The sequence below is a fragment of the Schistocerca gregaria genome, chromosome 9, assembly GCF_023897955.1.
Source record: "Schistocerca gregaria isolate iqSchGreg1 chromosome 9, iqSchGreg1.2, whole genome shotgun sequence".
In the NCBI taxonomy this organism is placed as follows: domain Eukaryota; kingdom Metazoa; phylum Arthropoda; class Insecta; order Orthoptera; family Acrididae; genus Schistocerca; species Schistocerca gregaria.
Window position 1 is genome coordinate 3,439,147 of NC_064928.1, and position 19,314 is coordinate 3,458,460.

The following is a 19,314-nucleotide window of genomic DNA, read 5'->3' on the forward strand; positions in this document are numbered from 1 at the left end:
GTGTCCGTGCGCATCTGAGTCGCAAACAATGGGGAATAGCGCAGTTTGCTCGTGCATGGGGCGTAGCTCAGTTGGTAGAGCGTTCGCTTGGCATGTGAAAGGTCCAGGGTTCAAGCCGCGGCGCGTCCATTTTTTGTGGTCAGTGCATGGTAAGTGTTGGTCGCGGCGAACCGAAAGGCACGCAAGATGTTGCAAAGCCAGCGTCACAGACTGATATGATGTATACTGACGTAAGGAGAGCAAGATGTAAGTGTGGGGACCGGCTGTTATCGAGGTGTCATCGAGTGCAGATCTGTCTTAGGTATCGCGGCTTAACCTCATTGAAGTCTAGAGGGTGGACAACACGTTGGTCTTACTCAGAGCGGTGTCCGAATTCTATTTTCGACGTTATACGTGCCACTTTCATTTTGGCAACTACGATTCGATACAGAATGCACGAAACCTGAAAGACACCCTAACGGATACATAGAGAGTAGTGTTTGTCTGCTGAATAATGGGAGTGCAAGGGTCTGTGTCGTCTATATGGCTGTATGTAGCACCATTAGTCTTCGGGGGGGCGGGCGTAGCTCAGATGGTAGAGCGCTCGCTTAGTATGCGAGAGGTACTGGGATCAATACCCAGTGCCTGCAGGATTTTTAACACACCTACATGCGCACCTTGATATGCAAGTGGAATACTTCACAGCCAGCAGATGTGTCTAGGAAGATACAAGCTTGCGCCGAGTTCACGTAAATCCCACTGCACATTCCTATTCTTTGCGTGCAGTCAGCTGCTCCTGGTGTTGTTAGTTGTGACTGCTGATAACAGATGCCGTAGCAATCAATTCATGGAGTGAGTTGTATGTTTTGCGATAGTCTGTCTCTGACAAGCAAGCACAGGTGACATAGGTGCGAACACAGGAAGCTTGCAGACCCTCGCTGCCTGCAGACACCGAGCAGCCACACTAGGAGGGCGGCCTAAGCCGTAGGCGAATTGTGCTCATTCGCTTTGGCGCGACGTCGAACTATAAATAATGCTGTCACTAGCGTGAGCGTTGCGTGAGCGTCGTGGAAAGTCGGAAAAGTCGGCTGCGAGGGTGAGTGCCAAGTTTGGGGAGCGTTTCGTAGTATGCGCAGTGCAATGGAGACGCGGAAACTTGTTGTGGCCCAGTGTTTTGCAGTTGGACGACAAGATTGGTACACAGTAGTAAAGAGCGAGGCACTGAGTTGGCATAAATAATGTAGTGCACAATGGTTCTCGAGATGTGTTTGTTACCTCAGGTGCTGTATAATTGTCTACAATGAGTGAAAACGGAGCAATTTGTGACGGCTCTTTCAATTTAAGACGTTAAAAACAGACGGAATTTGCATTTGTAATACCAGAGCATCGAAACTACTTGGAACTTTTGTGTATATGAACGGGTCCGCGCCTTTGTACTCTGCTCCCTTCACCGCTACAAACAAACCAACCATCGTGTCCGTGCGCATCTGAGTCGCAAACAATGGGGAATAGCGCAGTTTGCTCGTGCATGGGGTGTAGCTCAGTTGGTAGAGCGTTCGCTTGGCATGTGAAAGGTCCAGGGTTCAAGCCGCGGCGCCTCCATTTTTTGTGGTCAGTGCATGGTAAGTGTTGGTCGCGGCGAACCTAAAGGCACGCAAGATGTTGCAAAGCCAGCGTCACAGACTGATATGATGTATACTGACGTAAGGAGAGCAAGATGTAAGTGTGGGGACCGGCTGTTATCGAGGTGTCATCGAGTGCAGATCTGTCTTAGGTATCGCGGCTTAACCTCATTGAAGTCTAGAGGGTGGACAACACGTTGGTCTTACTCAGAGCGGTGTCCGAATTCTATTTTCGACGTTATACGTGCCACTTTCATTTTGGCAACTACGATTCGATACAGAATGCACGAAACCTGAAAGACACCCTAACGGATACATAGAGAGTAGTGTTTGTCTGCTGAATAATGGGAGTGCAAGGGTCTGTGTCGTCTATATGGCTGTATGTAGCACCATTAGTCTACTGGGGGGCGGGCGTAGCTCAGATGGTAGAGCGCTCGCTTAGTATGCGAATGGTACTGGGATCAATACCCAGTGCCTGCAGGAATTTTAACACACCTACATGCGCACCTTGATATGCAAGTGGAATACTTCACAGCCAGCAGATGTGTCTAGGAAGATACAAGCTTGCGCCGAGTTCACGTAAATCCCACTGCACATTCCTATTCTTTGCGTGCAGTCAGCTGCTCCTGGTGTTGTTAGTTGTGACTGCTGATAACAGATGCCGTAGCAATCAATTCATGGAGTGAGTTGTATGTTTTGCGATAGTCTGTCTCTGACAAGCAAGCACAGGTGACATAGGTGCGAACACAGGAAGCTTGCAGACCCTCGCTGCCTGCAGACACCGAGCAGCCACACTAGGAGGGCGGCCTAAGCCGTAGGCGAATTGTGCTCATTCGCTTTGGCGCGACGTCGAACTATAAATAATGCTGTCACTAGCGTGAGCGTTGCGTGAGCGTCGTGGAAAGTCGGAAAAGTCGGCTGCGAGGGTGAGTGCCAAGTTTGGGGAGCGTTTCGTAGTATGCGCAGTGCAATGGAGACGCGGAAACTTGTTGTGGCCCAGTGTTTTGCAGTTGGACGACAAGATTGGTACACAGTAGTAAAGAGCGAGGCACTGAGTTGGCATAAATAATGTAGTGCACAATGGTTCTCGAGATGTGTTTGTTACCTCAGGTGCTGTATAATTGTCTACAATGAGTGAAAACGGAGCAATTTGTGACGGCTCTTTCAATTTAAGACGTTAAAAACAGACGGAATTTGCATTTGTAATACCAGAGCATCGAAACTACTTGGAACTTTTGTGTATATGAACGGGTCCGCGCCTTTGTATTCTGCTCCCTTCACCGCTACAAACAAACCAACCATCGTGTCCGTGCGCATCTGAGTCGCAAACAATGGGGAATAGCGCAGTTTGCTCGTGCATGGGGCGTAGCTCAGTTGGTAGAGCGTTCGCTTGGCATGTGAAAGGTCCAGGGTTCAAGCCGCGGCGCCTCCATTTTTTGTGGTCAGTGCATGGTAAGTGTTGGTCGCGGCGAACCTAAAGGCACGCAAGATGTTGCAAAGCCAGCGTCACAGACTGATATGATGTATACTGACGTAAGGAGAGCAAGATGTAAGTGTGGGGACCGGCTGTTATCGAGGTGTCATCGAGTGCAGATCTGTCTTAGGTATCGCGGCTTAACCTCATTGAAGTCTAGAGGGTGGACAACACGTTGGTCTTACTCAGAGTGGTGTCCGAATTCTATTTTCGACGTTATACGTGCCACTTTCATTTTGGCAACTACGATTCGATACAGAATGCACGAAACCTGAAAGACACCCTAACGGATACATAGAGAGTAGTGTTTGTCTGCTGAATAATGGGAGTGCAAGGGTCTGTGTCGTCTATATGGCTGTATGTAGCACCATTAGTCTTCGGGGGGGCGGGCGTAGCTCAGATGGTAGAGCGCTCGCTTAGTATGCGAGAGGTACTGGAATCAATACCCAGTGCCTGCAGGATTTTTAACACACCTACATGCGCACCTTGATATGCAAGTGGAATACTTCACAGCCAGCAGATGTGTCTAGGAAGATACAAGCTTGCGCCGAGTTCACGTAAATCCCACTGCACATTCCTATTCTTTGCGTGCAGTCAGCTGCTCCTGGTGTTGTTAGTTGTGACTGCTGATAACAGATGCCGTAGCAATCAATTCATGGAGTGAGTTGTATGTTTTGCGATAGTCTGTCTCTGACAAGCAAGCACAGGTGACATAGGTGCGAACACAGGAAGCTTGCAGACCCTCGCTGCCTGCAGACACCGAGCAGCCACACTAGGAGGGCGGCCTAAGCCGTAGGCGAATTGTGCTCATTCGCTTTGGCGCGACGTCGAACTATAAATAATGCTGTCACTAGCGTGAGCGTTGCGTGAGCGTCGTGGAAAGTCGGAAAAGTCGGCTGCGAGGGTGAGTGCCAAGTTTGGGGAGCGTTTCGTAGTATGCGCAGTGCAATGGAGACGCGGAAACTTGTTGTGGCCCAGTGTTTTGCAGTTGGACGACAAGATTGGTACACAGTAGTAAAGAGCGAGGCACTGAGTTGGCATAAATAATGTAGTGCACAATGGTTCTCGAGATGTGTTTGTTACCTCAGGTGCTGTATAATTGTCTACAATGAGTGAAAACGGAGCAATTTGTGACGGCTCTTTCAATTTAAGACGTTAAAAACAGACGGAATTTGCATTTGTAATACCAGAGCATCGAAACTACTTGGAACTTTTGTGTATATGAACGGGTCCGCGCCTTTGTACTCTGCTCCCTTCACCGCTACAAACAAACCAACCATCGTGTCCGTGCGCATCTGAGTCGCAAACAATGGGGAATAGCGCAGTTTGCTCGTGCATGGGGCGTAGCTCAGTTGGTAGAGCGTTCGCTTGGCATGTGAAAGGTCCAGGGTTCAAGCCGCGGCGCCTCCATTTTTTGTGGTCAGTGCATGGTAAGTGTTGGTCGCGGCGAACCTAAAGGCACGCAAGATGTTGCAAAGCCAGCGTCACAGACTGATATGATGTATACTGACGTAAGGAGAGCAAGATGTAAGTGTGGGGACCGGCTGTTATCGAGGTGTCATCGAGTGCAGATCTGTCTTAGGTATCGCGGCTTAACCTCATTGAAGTCTAGAGGGTGGACAACACGTTGGTCTTACTCAGAGCGGTGTCCGAATTCTATTTTCGACGTTATACGTGCCACTTTCATTTTGGCAACTACGATTCGATACAGAATGCACGAAACCTGAAAGACACCCTAACGGATACATAGAGAGTAGTGTTTGTCTGCTGAATAATGGGAGTGCAAGGGTCTGTGTCGTCTATATGGCTGTATGTAGCACCATTAGTCTACTGGGGGGCGGGCGTAGCTCAGATGGTAGAGCGCTCGCTTAGTATGCGAATGGTACTGGGATCAATACCCAGTGCCTGCAGGAATTTTAACACACCTACATGCGCACCTTGATATGCAAGTGGAATACTTCACAGCCAGCAGATGTGTCTAGGAAGATACAAGCTTGCGCCGAGTTCACGTAAATCCCACTGCACATTCCTATTCTTTGCGTGCAGTCAGCTGCTCCTGGTGTTGTTAGTTGTGACTGCTGATAACAGATGCCGTAGCAATCAATTCATGGAGTGAGTTGTATGTTTTGCGATAGTCTGTCTCTGACAAGCAAGCACAGGTGACATAGGTGCGAACACAGGAAGCTTGCAGACCCTCGCTGCCTGCAGACACCGAGCAGCCACACTAGGAGGGCGGCCTAAGCCGTAGGCGAATTGTGCTCATTCGCTTTGGCGCGACGTCGAACTATAAATAATGCTGTCACTAGCGTGAGCGTTGCGTGAGCGTCGTGGAAAGTCGGAAAAGTCGGCTGCGAGGGTGAGTGCCAAGTTTGGGGAGCGTTTCGTAGTATGCGCAGTGCAATGGAGACGCGGAAACTTGTTGTGGCCCAGTGTTTTGCAGTTGGACGACAAGATTGGTACACAGTAGTAAAGAGCGAGGCACTGAGTTGGCATAAATAATGTAGTGCACAATGGTTCTCGAGATGTGTTTGTTACCTCAGGTGCTGTATAATTGTCTACAATGAGTGAAAACGGAGCAATTTGTGACGGCTCTTTCAATTTAAGACGTTAAAAACAGACGGAATTTGCATTTGTAATACCAGAGCATCGAAACTACTTGGAACTTTTGTGTATATGAACGGGTCCGCGCCTTTGTACTCTGCTCCCTTCACCGCTACAAACAAACCAACCATCGTGTCCGTGCGCATCTGAGTCGCAAACAATGGGGAATAGCGCAGTTTGCTCGTGCATGGGCGTAGCTCAGTTGGTAGAGCGTTCGCTTGGCATGTGAAAGGTCCAGGGTTCAAGCCGCGGCGCCTCCATTTTTTGTGGTCAGTGCATGGTAAGTGTTGGTCGCGGCGAACCTAAAGGCACGCAAGATGTTGCAAAGCCAGCGTCACAGACTGATATGATGTATACTGACGTAAGGAGAGCAAGATGTAAGTGTGGGGACCGGCTGTTATCGAGGTGTCATCGAGTGCAGATCTGTCTTAGGTATCGCGGCTTAACCTCATTGAAGTCTAGAGGGTGGACAACACGTTGGTCTTACTCAGAGTGGTGTCCGAATTCTATTTTCGACGTTATACGTGCCACTTTCATTTTGGCAACTACGATTCGATACAGAATGCACGAAACCTGAAAGACACCCTAACGGATACATAGAGAGTAGTGTTTGTCTGCTGAATAATGGGAGTGCAAGGGTCTGTGTCGTCTATATGGCTGTATGTAGCACCATTAGTCTTCGGGGGGGCGGGCGTAGCTCAGATGGTAGAGCGCTCGCTTAGTATGCGAGAGGTACTGGAATCAATACCCAGTGCCTGCAGGATTTTTAACACACCTACATGCGCACCTTGATATGCAAGTGGAATACTTCACAGCCAGCAGATGTGTCTAGGAAGATACAAGCTTGCGCCGAGTTCACGTAAATCCCACTGCACATTCCTATTCTTTGCGTGCAGTCAGCTGCTCCTGGTGTTGTTAGTTGTGACTGCTGATAACAGATGCCGTAGCAATCAATTCATGGAGTGAGTTGTATGTTTTGCGATAGTCTGTCTCTGACAAGCAAGCACAGGTGACATAGGTGCGAACACAGGAAGCTTGCAGACCCTCGCTGCCTGCAGACACCGAGCAGCCACACTAGGAGGGCGGCCTAAGCCGTAGGCGAATTGTGCTCATTCGCTTTGGCGCGACGTCGAACTATAAATAATGCTGTCACTAGCGTGAGCGTTGCGTGAGCGTCGTGGAAAGTCGGAAAAGTCGGCTGCGAGGGTGAGTGCCAAGTTTGGGGAGCGTTTCGTAGTATGCGCAGTGCAATGGAGACGCGGAAACTTGTTGTGGCCCAGTGTTTTGCAGTTGGACGACAAGATTGGTACACAGTAGTAAAGAGCGAGGCACTGAGTTGGCATAAATAATGTAGTGCACAATGGTTCTCGAGATGTGTTTGTTACCTCAGGTGCTGTATAATTGTCTACAATGAGTGAAAACGGAGCAATTTGTGACGGCTCTTTCAATTTAAGACGTTAAAAACAGACGGAATTTGCATTTGTAATACCAGAGCATCGAAACTACTTGGAACTTTTGTGTATATGAACGGGTCCGCGCCTTTGTACTCTGCTCCCTTCACCGCTACAAACAAACCAACCATCGTGTCCGTGCGCATCTGAGTCGCAAACAATGGGGAATAGCGCAGTTTGCTCGTGCATGGGGCGTAGCTCAGTTGGTAGAGCGTTCGCTTGGCATGTGAAAGGTCCAGGGTTCAAGCCGCGGCGCGTCCATTTTTTGTGGTCAGTGCATGGTAAGTGTTGGTCGCGGCGAACCTAAAGGCACGCAAGATGTTGCAAAGCCAGCGTCACAGACTGATATGATGTATACTGACGTAAGGAGAGCAAGATGTAAGTGTGGGGACCGGCTGTTATCGAGGTGTCATCGAGTGCAGATCTGTCTTAGGTATCGCGGCTTAACCTCATTGAAGTCTAGAGGGTGGACAACACGTTGGTCTTACTCAGAGCGGTGTCCGAATTCTATTTTCGACGTTATACGTGCCACTTTCATTTTGGCAACTACGATTCGATACAGAATGCACGAAACCTGAAAGACACCCTAACGGATACATAGAGAGTAGTGTTTGTCTGCTGAATAATGGGAGTGCAAGGGTCTGTGTCGTCTATATGGCTGTATGTAGCACCATTAGTCTTTGGGGGGGGCGGGCGTAGCTCAGATGGTAGAGCGCTCGCTTAGTATGCGAGAGGTACTGGGATCAATACCCAGTGCCTGCAGGATTTTTAACACACCTACATGCGCACCTTGATATGCAAGTGGAATACTTCACAGCCAGCAGATGTGTCTAGGAAGATACAAGCTTTCGCCGAGTTCACGTAAATCCCACTGCACATTCCTATTCTTTGCGTGCAGTCAGCTGCTCCTGGTGTTGTTAGTTGTGACTGCTGATAACAGATGCCGTAGCAATCAATTCATGGAGTGAGTTGTATGTTTTGCGATAGTCTGTCTCTGACAAGCAAGCACAGGTGACATAGGTGCGAACACAGGAAGCTTGCAGACCCTCGCTGCCTGCAGACACCGAGCAGCCACACTAGGAGGGCGGCCTAAGCCGTAGGCGAATTGTGCTCATTCGCTTTGGCGCGACGTCGAACTATAAATAATGCTGTCACTAGCGTGAGCGTCGTGGAAAGTCGGAAAAGTCGGCTGCGAGGGTGAGTGCCAAGTTTGGGGAGCGTTTCGTAGTATGCGCAGTGCAATGGAGACGCGGAAACTTGTTGTGGCCCAGTGTTTTGCAGTTGGACGACAAGATTGGTACACAGTAGTAAAGAGCGAGGCACTGAGTTGGCATAAATAATGTAGTGCACAATGGTTCTCGAGATGTGTTTGTTACCTCAGGTGCTGTATAATTGTCTACAATGAGTGAAAACGGAGCAATTTGTGACGGCTCTTTCAATTTAAGACGTTAAAAACAGACGGAATTTGCATTTGTAATACCAGAGCATCGAAACTACTTGGAACTTTTGTGTATACGAACGGGTCCGCGCCTTTGTACTCTGCTCCCTTCACCGCTACAAACAAACCAACCATCGTGTCCGTGCGCATCTGAGTCGCAAACAATGGGGAATAGCGCAGTTTGCTCGTGCATGGGGCGTAGCTCAGTTGGTAGAGCGTTCGCTTGGCATGTGAAAGGTCCAGGGTTCAAACCGCGGCGCCTCCATTTTTTGTGGTCAGTGCATGGTAAGTGTTGGTCGCGGCGAACCTAAAGGCACGCAAGATGTTGCAAAGCCAGCGTCACAGACTGATATGATGTTTACTGACGTAAGGAGAGCAAGATGTAAGTGTGGGGACCGGCTGTTATCGAGGTGTCATCGAGTGCAGATCTGTCTTAGGTATCGCGGCCTAAACTCATTGAAGTCTAGAGGGTGGACAACACGTTGGTCTTACTCAGAGCGGTGTCCGAATTCTATTTTCGACGTTATACGTGCCACTTTCATTTTGGCAACTACGATTCGATACAGAATGCACGAAACCTGAAAGACACCCTAACGGATACATAGAGAGTAGTGTTTGTCTGCTGAATAATGGGAGTGCAAGGGTCTGTGTCGTCTATATGGCTGTATGTAGCACCATTAGTCTTCGGGGGGGCGGGCGTAGCTCAGATGGTAGAGCGCTCGCTTAGTATGCGAGAGGTACTGGGATCAATACCCAGTGCCTGCAGGATTTTTAACACACCTACATGCGCACCTTGATATGCAACTGGAATACTTCACAGCCAGCAGATGTGTCTAGGAAGATACAAGCTTGCGCCGAGTTCACGTAAATCCCACTGCACATTCCTATTCTTTGCGTGCAGTCAGCTGCTCCTGGTGTTGTTAGTTGTGACTGCTGATAACAGATGCCGTAGCAATCAATTCATGGAGTGAGTTGTATGTTTTGCGATAGTCTGTCTCTGACAAGCAAGCACAGGTGACATAGGTGCGAACACAGGAAGCTTGCAGACCCTCGCTGCCTGCAGACACCGAGCAGCCACACTAGGAGGGCGGCCTAAGCCGTAGGCGAATTGTGCTCATTCGCTTTGGCGCGACGTCGAACTATAAATAATGCTGTCACTAGCGTGAGCGTCGTGGAAAGTCGGAAAAGTCGGCTGCGAGGGTGAGTGCCAAGTTTGGGGAGCGTTTCGTAGTATGCGCAGTGCAATGGAGACGCGGAAACTTGTTGTGGCCCAGTGTTTTGCAGTTGGACGACAAGATTGGTACACAGTAGTAAAGAGCGAGGCACTGAGTTGGCATAAATAATGTAGTGCACAATGGTTCTCGAGATGTGTTTGTTACCTCAGGTGCTGTATAATTGTCTACAATGAGTGAAAACGGAGCAATTTGTGACGGCTCTTTCAATTTAAGACGTTAAAAACAGACGGAATTTGCATTTGTAATACCAGAGCATCGAAACTACTTGGAACTTTTGTGTATATGAACGGGTCCGCGCCTTTGTACTCTGCTCCCTTCACCGCTACAAACAAACCAACCATCGTGTCCGTGCGCATCTGAGTCGCAAACAATGGGGAATAGCGCAGTTTGCTCGTGCATGGGGCGTAGCTCAGTTGGTAGAGCGTTCGCTTGGCATGTGAAAGGTCCAGGGTTCAAGCCGCGGCGCGTCCATTTTTTGTGGTCAGTGCATGGTAAGTGTTGGTCGCGGCGAACCTAAAGGCACGCAAGATGTTGCAAAGCCAGCGTCACAGACTGATATGATGTATACTGACGTAAGGAGAGCAAGATGTAAGTGTGGGGACCGGCTGTTATCGAGGTGTCATCGAGTGCAGATCTGTCTTAGGTATCGCGGCTTAACCTCATTGAAGTCTAGAGGGTGGACAACACGTTGGTCTTACTCAGAGCGGTGTCCGAATTCTATTTTCGACGTTATACGTGCCACTTTCATTTTGGCAACTACGATTCGATACAGAATGCACGAAACCTGAAAGACACCCTAACGGATACATAGAGAGTAGTGTTTGTCTGCTGAATAATGGGAGTGCAAGGGTCTGTGTCGTCTATATGGCTGTATGTAGCACCATTAGTCTTCGGGGGGGCGGGCGTAGCTCAGATGGTAGAGCGCTCGCTTAGTATGCGAGAGGTACTGGAATCAATACCCAGTGCCTGCAGGATTTTTAACACACCTACATGCGCACCTTGATATGCAAGTGGAATACTTCACAGCCAGCAGATGTGTCTAGGAAGATACAAGCTTGCGCCGAGTTCACGTAAATCCCACTGCACATTCCTATTCTTTGCGTGCAGTCAGCTGCTCCTGGTGTTGTTAGTTGTGACTGCTGATAACAGATGCCGTAGCAATCAATTCATGGAGTGAGTTGTATGTTTTGCGATAGTCTGTCTCTGACAAGCAAGCACAGGTGACATAGGTGCGAACACAGGAAGCTTGCAGACCCTCGCTGCCTGCAGACACCGAGCAGCCACACTAGGAGGGCGGCCTAAGCCGTAGGCGAATTGTGCTCATTCGCTTTGGCGCGACGTCGAACTATAAATAATGCTGTCACTAGCGTGAGCGTTGCGTGAGCGTCGTGGAAAGTCGGAAAAGTCGGCTGCGAGGGTGAGTGCCAAGTTTGGGGAGCGTTTCGTAGTATGCGCAGTGCAATGGAGACGCGGAAACTTGTTGTGGCCCAGTGTTTTGCAGTTGGACGACAAGATTGGTACACAGTAGTAAAGAGCGAGGCACTGAGTTGGCATAAATAATGTAGTGCACAATGGTTCTCGAGATGTGTTTGTTACCTCAGGTGCTGTATAATTGTCTACAATGAGTGAAAACGGAGCAATTTGTGACGGCTCTTTCAATTTAAGACGTTAAAAACAGACGGAATTTGCATTTGTAATACCAGAGCATCGAAACTACTTGGAACTTTTGTGTATATGAACGGGTCCGCGCCTTTGTACTCTGCTCCCTTCACCGCTACAAACAAACCAACCATCGTGTCCGTGCGCATCTGAGTCGCAAACAATGGGGAATAGCGCAGTTTGCTCGTGCATGGGGCGTAGCTCAGTTGGTAGAGCGTTCGCTTGGCATGTGAAAGGTCCAGGGTTCAAGCCGCGGCGCCTCCATTTTTTGTGGTCAGTGCATGGTAAGTGTTGGTCGCGGCGAACCTAAAGGCACGCAAGATGTTGCAAAGCCAGCGTCACAGACTGATATGATGTTTACTGACGTAAGGAGAGCAAGATGTAAGTGTGGGGACCGGCTGTTATCGAGGTGTCATCGAGTGCAGATCTGTCTTAGGTATCGCGGCCTAAACTCATTGAAGTCTAGAGGGTGGACAACACGTTGGTCTTACTCAGAGCGGTGTCCGAATTCTATTTTCGACGTTATACGTGCCACTTTCATTTTGGCAACTACGATTCGATACAGAATGCACGAAACCTGAAAGACACCCTAACGGATACATAGAGAGTAGTGTTTGTCTGCTGAATAATGGGAGTGCAAGGGTCTGTGTCGTCTATATGGCTGTATGTAGCACCATTAGTCTTCGGGGGGGCGGGCGTAGCTCAGATGGTAGAGCGCTCGCTTAGTATGCGAGAGGTACTGGGATCAATACCCAGTGCCTGCAGGATTTTTAACACACCTACATGCGCACCTTGATATGCAAGTGGAATACTTCACAGCCAGCAGATGTGTCTAGGAAGATACAAGCTTTCGCCGAGTTCACGTAAATCCCACTGCACATTCCTATTCTTTGCGTGCAGTCAGCTGCTCCTGGTGTTGTTAGTTGTGACTGCTGATAACAGATGCCGTAGCAATCAATTCATGGAGTGAGTTGTATGTTTTGCGATAGTCTGTCTCTGACAAGCAAGCACAGGTGACATAGGTGCGAACACAGGAGGCTTGCAGACCCTCGCTGCCTGCAGACACCGAGCAGCCACACTAGGAGGGCGGCCTAAGCCGTAGGCGAATTGTGCTCATTCGCTTTGGCGCGACGTCGAACTATAAATAATGCTGTCACTAGCGTGAGCGTTGCGTGAGCGTCGTGGAAAGTCGGAAAAGTCGGCTGTGAGGGTGAGTGCCAAGTTTGGGGAGCGTTTCGTAGTATGCGCAGTGCAATGGAGACGCGGAAACTTGTTGTGGCCCAGTGTTTTGCAGTTGGACGACAAGATTGGTACACAGTAGTAAAGAGCGAGGCACTGAGTTGGCATAAATAATGTAGTGCACAATGGTTCTCGAGATGTGTTTGTTACCTCAGGTGCTGTATAATTGTCTACAATGAGTGAAAACGGAGCAATTTGTGACGGCTCTTTCAATTTAAGACGTTAAAAACAGATGGAATTTGCATTTGTAATACCAGAGCATCGAAACTACTTGGAACTTTTGTGTATATGAACGGGTCCGCGCCTTTGTACTCTGCTCCCTTCACCGCTACAAACAAACCAACCATCGTGTCCGTGCGCATCTGAGTCGCAAACAATGGGGAATAGCGCAGTTTGCTCGTGCATGGGGCGTAGCTCAGTTGGTAGAGCGTTCGCTTGGCATGTGAAAGGTCCAGGGTTCAAGCCGCGGCGCCTCCATTTTTTGTGGTCAGTGCATGGTAAGTGTTGGTCGCGGCGAACCTAAAGGCACGCAAGATGTTGCAAAGCCAGCGTCACAGACTGATATGATGTATACTGACGTAAGGAGAGCAAGATGTAAGTGTGGGGACCGGCTGTTATCGAGGTGTCATCGAGTGCAGATCTGTCTTAGGTATCGCGGCTTAACCTCATTGAAGTCTAGAGGGTGGACAACACGTTGGTCTTACTCAGAGCGGTGTCCGAATTCTATTTTCGACGTTATACGTGCCACTTTCATTTTGGCAACTACGATTCGATACAGAATGCACGAAACCTGAAAGACACCCTAACGGATACATAGAGAGTAGTGTTTGTCTGCTGAATAATGGGAGTGCAAGGGTCTGTGTCGTCTATATGGCTGTATGTAGCACCATTAGTCTTCGGGGGGGCGGGCGTAGCTCAGATGGTAGAGCGCTCGCTTAGTATGCGAGAGGTACTGGGATCAATACCCAGTGCCTGCAGGATTTTTAACACACCTACATGCGCACCTTGATATGCAACTGGAATACTTCACAGCCAGCAGATGTGTCTAGGAAGATACAAGCTTGCGCCGAGTTCACGTAAATCCCACTGCACATTCCTATTCTTTGCGTGCAGTCAGCTGCTCCTGGTGTTGTTAGTTGTGACTGCTGATAACAGATGCCGTAGCAATCAATTCATGGAGTGAGTTGTATGTTTTGCGATAGTCTGTCTCTGACAAGCAAGCACAGGTGACATAGGTGCGAACACAGGAAGCTTGCAGACCCTCGCTGCCTGCAGACACCGAGCAGCCACACTAGGAGGGCGGCCTAAGCCGTAGGCGAATTGTGCTCCTTCGCTTTGGCGCGACGTCGAACTATAAATAATGCTGTCACTAGCGTGAGCGTTGCGTGAGCGTCGTGGAAAGTCGGAAAAGTCGGCTGCGAATGTGAGTGCCAAGTTTGGGGAGCATTTCGTAGTATGCGCAGTGCAATGGAGACGCGGAAACTTGTTGTGGCCCAGTGTTTTGCAGTTGGACGACAAGATTGGTACACAGTAGTAAAGAGCGAGGCACTGAGTTGGCATAAATAATGTAGTGCACAATGTTTCTCGAGATGTGTTTGTTACCTCAGGTGCTGTATAATTGTCTACAATGAGTGAAAACGGAGCAATTTGTGACGGCTCTTTCAATTTAAGACGTTAAAAACAGACGGAATTTGCATTTGTAATACCAGAGCATCGAAACTACTTGGAACTTTTGTGTATATGAACGGGTCCGCGCCTTTGTATTCTGCTCCCTTCACCGCTACAAACAAACCAACCATCGTGTCCGTGCGCATCTGAGTCGCAAACAATGGGGAATAGCGCAGTTTGCTCGTGCATGGGGCGTAGCTCAGTTGGTAGAGCGTTCGCTTGGCATGTGAAAGGTCCAGGGTTCAAGCCGCGGCGCCTCCATTTTTTGTGGTCAGTGCATGGTAAGTGTTGGTCGCGGCGAACCTAAAGGCACGCAAGATGTTGCAAAGCCAGCGTCACAGACTGATATGATGTATACTGACGTAAGGAGAGCAAGATGTAAGTGTGGGGACCGGCTGTTATCGAGGTGTCATCGAGTGCAGATCTGTCTTAGGTATCGCGGCTTAACCTCATTGAAGTCTAGAGGGTGGACAACACGTTGGTCTTACTCAGAGCGGTGTCCGAATTCTATTTTCGACGTTATACGTGCCACTTTCATTTTGGCAACTACGATTCGATACAGAATGCACGAAACCTGAAAGACACCCTAACGGATACATAGAGAGTAGTGTTTGTCTGCTGAATAATGGGAGTGCAAGGGTCTGTGTCGTCTATATGGCTGTATGTAGCACCATTAGTCTTCGGGGGGGCGGGCGTAGCTCAGATGGTAGAGCGCTCGCTTAGTATGCGAGAGGTACTGGGATCAATACCCAGTGCCTGCAGGATTTTTAACACACCTACATGCGCACCTTGATATGCAAGTGGAATACTTCACAGCCAGCAGATGTGTCTAGGAAGATACAAGCTTGCGCCGAGTTCACGTAAATCCCACTGCACATTCCTATTCTTTGCGTGCAGTCAGCTGCTCCTGGTGTTGTTAGTTGTGACTGCTGATAACAGATGCCGTAGCAATCAATTCATGGAGTGAGTTGTATGTTTTGCGATAGTCTGTCTCTGACAAGCAAGCACAGGTGACATAGGTGCGAACACAGGAAGCTTGCAGACCCTCGCTGCCTGCAGACACCGAGCAGCCACACTAGGAGGGCGGCCTAAGCCGTAGGCGAATTGTGCTCCTTCGCTTTGGCGCGACGTCGAACTATAAATAATGCTGTCACTAGCGTGAGCGTTGCGTGAGCGTCGTGGAAAGTCGGAAAAGTCGGCTGCGAGGGTGAGTGCCAAGTTTGGGGAGCATTTCGTAGTATGCGCAGTGCAATGGAGACGCGGAAACTTGTTGTGGCCCAGTGTTTTGCAGTTGGACAACAAGATTGGTACACAGTAGTAAAGAGCGAGGCACTGAGTTGGCATAAATAATGTAGTGCACAATGGTTCTCGAGATGTGTTTGTTACCTCAGGTGCTGTATAATTGTCTACAATGAGTGAAAACGGAGCAATTTGTGACGGCTCTTTCAATTTAAGACGTTAAAAACAGACGGAATTTGCATTTGTAATACCAGAGCATCGAAACTACTTGGAACTTTTGTGTATATGAACGGGTCCGCGCCTTTGTACTCTGCTCCCTTCACCGCTACAAACAAACCAACCATCGTGTCCGTGCGCATCTGAGTCGCAAACAATGGGGAATAGCGCAGTTTGCTCGTGCATGGGGCGTAGCTCAGTTGGTAGAGCGTTCGCTTGGCATGTGAAAGGTCCAGGGTTCAAGCGGCGGCGCCTCCATTTTTTGTGGTCAGTGCATGGTAAGTGTTGGTCGCGGCGAACCTAAAGGCACGCAAGATGTTGCAAAGCCAGCGTCACAGACTGATATGATGTTTACTGACGTAAGGAGAGCAAGATGTAAGTGTGGGGACCGGCTGTTATCGAGGTGTCATCGAGTGCAGATCTGTCTTAGGTATCGCGGCTTAACCTCATTGAAGTCTAGAGGGTGGACAACACGTTGGTCTTACTCAGAGCGGTGTCCGAATTCTATTTTCGACGTTATACGTGCCACTTTCATTTTGGCAACTACGATTCGATACAGAATGCACGAAACCTGAAAGACACCCTAACGGATACATAGAGAGTAGTGTTTGTCTGCTGAATAATGGGAGTGCAAGGGTCTGTGTCGTCTATATGGCTGTATGTAGCACCATTAGTCTTCGGGGGGGCGGGCGTAGCTCAGATGGTAGAGCGCTCGCTTAGTATGCGAGAGGTACTGGGATCAATACCCAGTGCCTGCAGGATTTTTAACACACCTACATGCGCACCTTGATATGCAAGTGGAATACTTCACAGCCAGCAGATGTGTCTAGGAAGATACAAGCTTGCGCCGAGTTCACGTAAATCCCACTGCACATTCCTATTCTTTGCGTGCAGTCAGCTGCTCCTGGTGTTGTTAGTTGTGACTGCTGATAACAGATGCCGTAGCAATCAATTCATGGAGTGAGTTGTATGTTTTGCGATAGTCTGTCTCTGACAAGCAAGCACAGGTGACATAGGTGCGAACACAGGAAGCTTGCAGACCCTCGCTGCCTGCAGACACCGAGCAGCCACACTAGGAGGGCGGCCTAAGCCGTAGGCGAATTGTGCTCATTCGCTTTGGCGCGACGTCGAACTATAAATAATGCTGTCACTAGCGTGAGCGTCGTGGAAAGTCGGAAAAGTCGGCTGCGAGGGTGAGTGCCAAGTTTGGGGAGCGTTTCGTAGTATGCGCAGTGCAATGGAGACGCGGAAACTTGTTGTGGCCCAGTGTTTTGCAGTTGGACGACAAGATTGGTACACAGTAGTAAAGAGCGAGGCACTGAGTTGGCATAAATAATGTAGTGCACAATGGTTCTCGAGATGTGTTTGTTACCTCAGGTGCTGTATAATTGTCTACAATGAGTGAAAACGGAGCAATTTGTGACGGCTCTTTCAATTTAAGACGTTAAAAACAGACGGAATTTGCATTTGTAATACCAGAGCATCGAAACTACTTGGAACTTTTGTGTATATGAACGGGTCCGCGCCTTTGTACTCTGCTCCCTTCACCGCTACAAACAAACCAACCATCGTGTCCGTGCGCATCTGAGTCGCAAACAATGGGGAATAGCGCAGTTTGCTCGTGCATGGGGCGTAACTCAGTTGTTAGAGCGTTCGCTTGGCATGTGAAAGGTCCAGGGTTCAAGACGCGGCGCCTCCATTTTTTGTGGTCAGTGCATGGTAAGTGTTGGTCGCGGCGAACCTAAAGGCACGCAAGATGTTGCAAAGCCAGCGTCACAGACTGATATGATGTTTACTGACGTAAGGAGAGCAAGATGTAAGTGTGGGGACCGGCTGTTATCGAGGTGTCATCGAGTGCAGATCTGTCTTAGGTATCGCGGCTTAACCTCATTGAAGTCTAGAGGGTGGACAACACGTTGGTCTTACTCAGAGCGGTGTCCGAATTCTATTTTCGACGTTATACGTGCCACTTTCATTTTGGCAACTACGATTCGATACAGAATGCACGAAACCTGAAAGACACCCTAACGGATACATAGAGAGTAGTGTTTGTCTGCTGAATAATGGGAGTGCAAGGGTCTGTGTCGTCTATATGGCTGTATGTAGCACCATTAGTCTTCGGGGGGGCGGGCGTAGCTCAGATGGTAGAGCGCTCGCTTAGTATGCGAGAGGTACTGGGATCAATACCCAGTGCCTGCAGGATTTTTAACACACCTACATGCGCACCTTGATATGCAAGTGGAATACTTCACAGCCAGCAGATGTGTCTAGGAAGATACAAGCTTGCGCCGAGTTCACGTAAATCCCACTGCACATTCCTATTCTTTGCGTGCAGTCAGCTGCTCCTGGTGTTGTTAGTTGTGACTGCTGATAACAGATGCCGTAGCAATCAATTCATGGAGTGAGTTGTATGTTTTGCGATAGTCTGTCTCTGACAAGCAAGCACAGGTGACATAGGTGCGAACACAGGAAGCTTGCAGACCCTCGCTGCCTGCAGACACCGAGCAGCCACACTAGGAGGGCGGCCTAAGCCGTAGGCGAATTGTGCTCCTTCGCTTTGGCGCGACGTCGAACTATAAATAATGCTGTCACTAGCGTGAGCGTCGTGGAAAGTCGGAAAAGTCGGCTGCGAGGGTGAGTGCCAAGTTTGGGGAGCGTTTCGTAGTATGCGCAGTGCAATGGAGACGCGGAAACTTGTTGTGGCCCAGTGTTTTGCAGTTGGACGACAAGATTGGTACACAGTAGTAAAGAGCGAGGCACTGAGTTGGCATAAATAATGTAGTGCACAATGGTTCTCGAGATGTGTTTGTTACCTCAGGTGCTGTATAATTGTCTACAATGAGTGAAAACGGAGCAATTTGTGACGGCTCTTTCAATTTAAGACGTTAAAAACAGACGGAATTTGCATTTGTAATACCAGAGCATCGAAACTACTTGGAACTTTTGTGTATATGAACGGGTCCGCGCCTTTGTACTCTGCTCCCTTCACCGCTACAAACAAACCAACCATCGTGTCCGTGCGCATCTGAGTCGCAAACAATGGGGAATAGCGCAGTTTGCTCGTGCATGGGGCGTAGCTCAGTTGGTAGAGCGTTCGCTTGGCATGTGAAAGGTCCAGGGTTCAAGCCGCGGCGCGTCCATTTTTTGTGGTCAGTGCATGGTAAGTGTTGGTCGCGGCGAACCTAAAGGCACGCAAGATGTTGCAAAGCCAGCGTCACAGACTGATATGATGTATACTGACGTAAGGAGAGCAAGATGTAAGTGTGGGGACCGGCTGTTATCGAGGTGTCATCGAGTGCAGATCTGTCTTAGGTATCGCGGCTTAACCTCATTGAAGTCTAGAGGGTGGACAACACGTTGGTCTTACTCAGAGCGGTGTCCGAATTCTATTTTCGACGTTATACGTGCCACTTTCATTTTGGCAACTACGATTCGATACAGAATGCACGAAACCTGAAAGACACCCTAACGGATACATAGAGAGTAGTGTTTG

The 19,314-nt window shown here is 49.1% G+C and overlaps 8 non-coding genes across 8 annotated transcripts; all 8 read left to right on the forward strand.

Moving 5' to 3' along the window:
• Positions 1 to 556: 556 nt before the first annotated feature.
• On the forward strand, positions 557 to 629 carry Trnat-agu (transfer RNA threonine (anticodon AGU)). Its single transcript has one exon. It is a non-coding gene; the product is annotated as a tRNA-Thr (tRNA).
• Positions 630 to 7,816: 7,187 nt separating this feature from the next.
• On the forward strand, positions 7,817 to 7,889 carry Trnat-agu (transfer RNA threonine (anticodon AGU)). The gene has a single exon. It is a non-coding gene; the product is annotated as a tRNA-Thr (tRNA).
• A 1,368-nt stretch (positions 7,890 to 9,257) lies between these two features.
• On the forward strand, positions 9,258 to 9,330 carry Trnat-agu (transfer RNA threonine (anticodon AGU)). Its single transcript has one exon. It is a non-coding gene; the product is annotated as a tRNA-Thr (tRNA).
• Positions 9,331 to 12,150: 2,820 nt separating this feature from the next.
• Trnat-agu (transfer RNA threonine (anticodon AGU)) lies at positions 12,151 to 12,223 on the forward strand. The gene has a single exon. It is a non-coding gene; the product is annotated as a tRNA-Thr (tRNA).
• Positions 12,224 to 13,602: 1,379 nt separating this feature from the next.
• Positions 13,603 to 13,675, forward strand: Trnat-agu (transfer RNA threonine (anticodon AGU)). Its single transcript has one exon. It is a non-coding gene; the product is annotated as a tRNA-Thr (tRNA).
• A 1,379-nt stretch (positions 13,676 to 15,054) lies between these two features.
• Trnat-agu (transfer RNA threonine (anticodon AGU)) lies at positions 15,055 to 15,127 on the forward strand. The gene has a single exon. It is a non-coding gene; the product is annotated as a tRNA-Thr (tRNA).
• Positions 15,128 to 16,506: 1,379 nt separating this feature from the next.
• Positions 16,507 to 16,579, forward strand: Trnat-agu (transfer RNA threonine (anticodon AGU)). Its single transcript has one exon. It is a non-coding gene; the product is annotated as a tRNA-Thr (tRNA).
• Positions 16,580 to 17,947: 1,368 nt separating this feature from the next.
• On the forward strand, positions 17,948 to 18,020 carry Trnat-agu (transfer RNA threonine (anticodon AGU)). The gene has a single exon. It is a non-coding gene; the product is annotated as a tRNA-Thr (tRNA).
• The last annotated feature ends 1,294 nt before the right edge of the window (positions 18,021 to 19,314 follow it).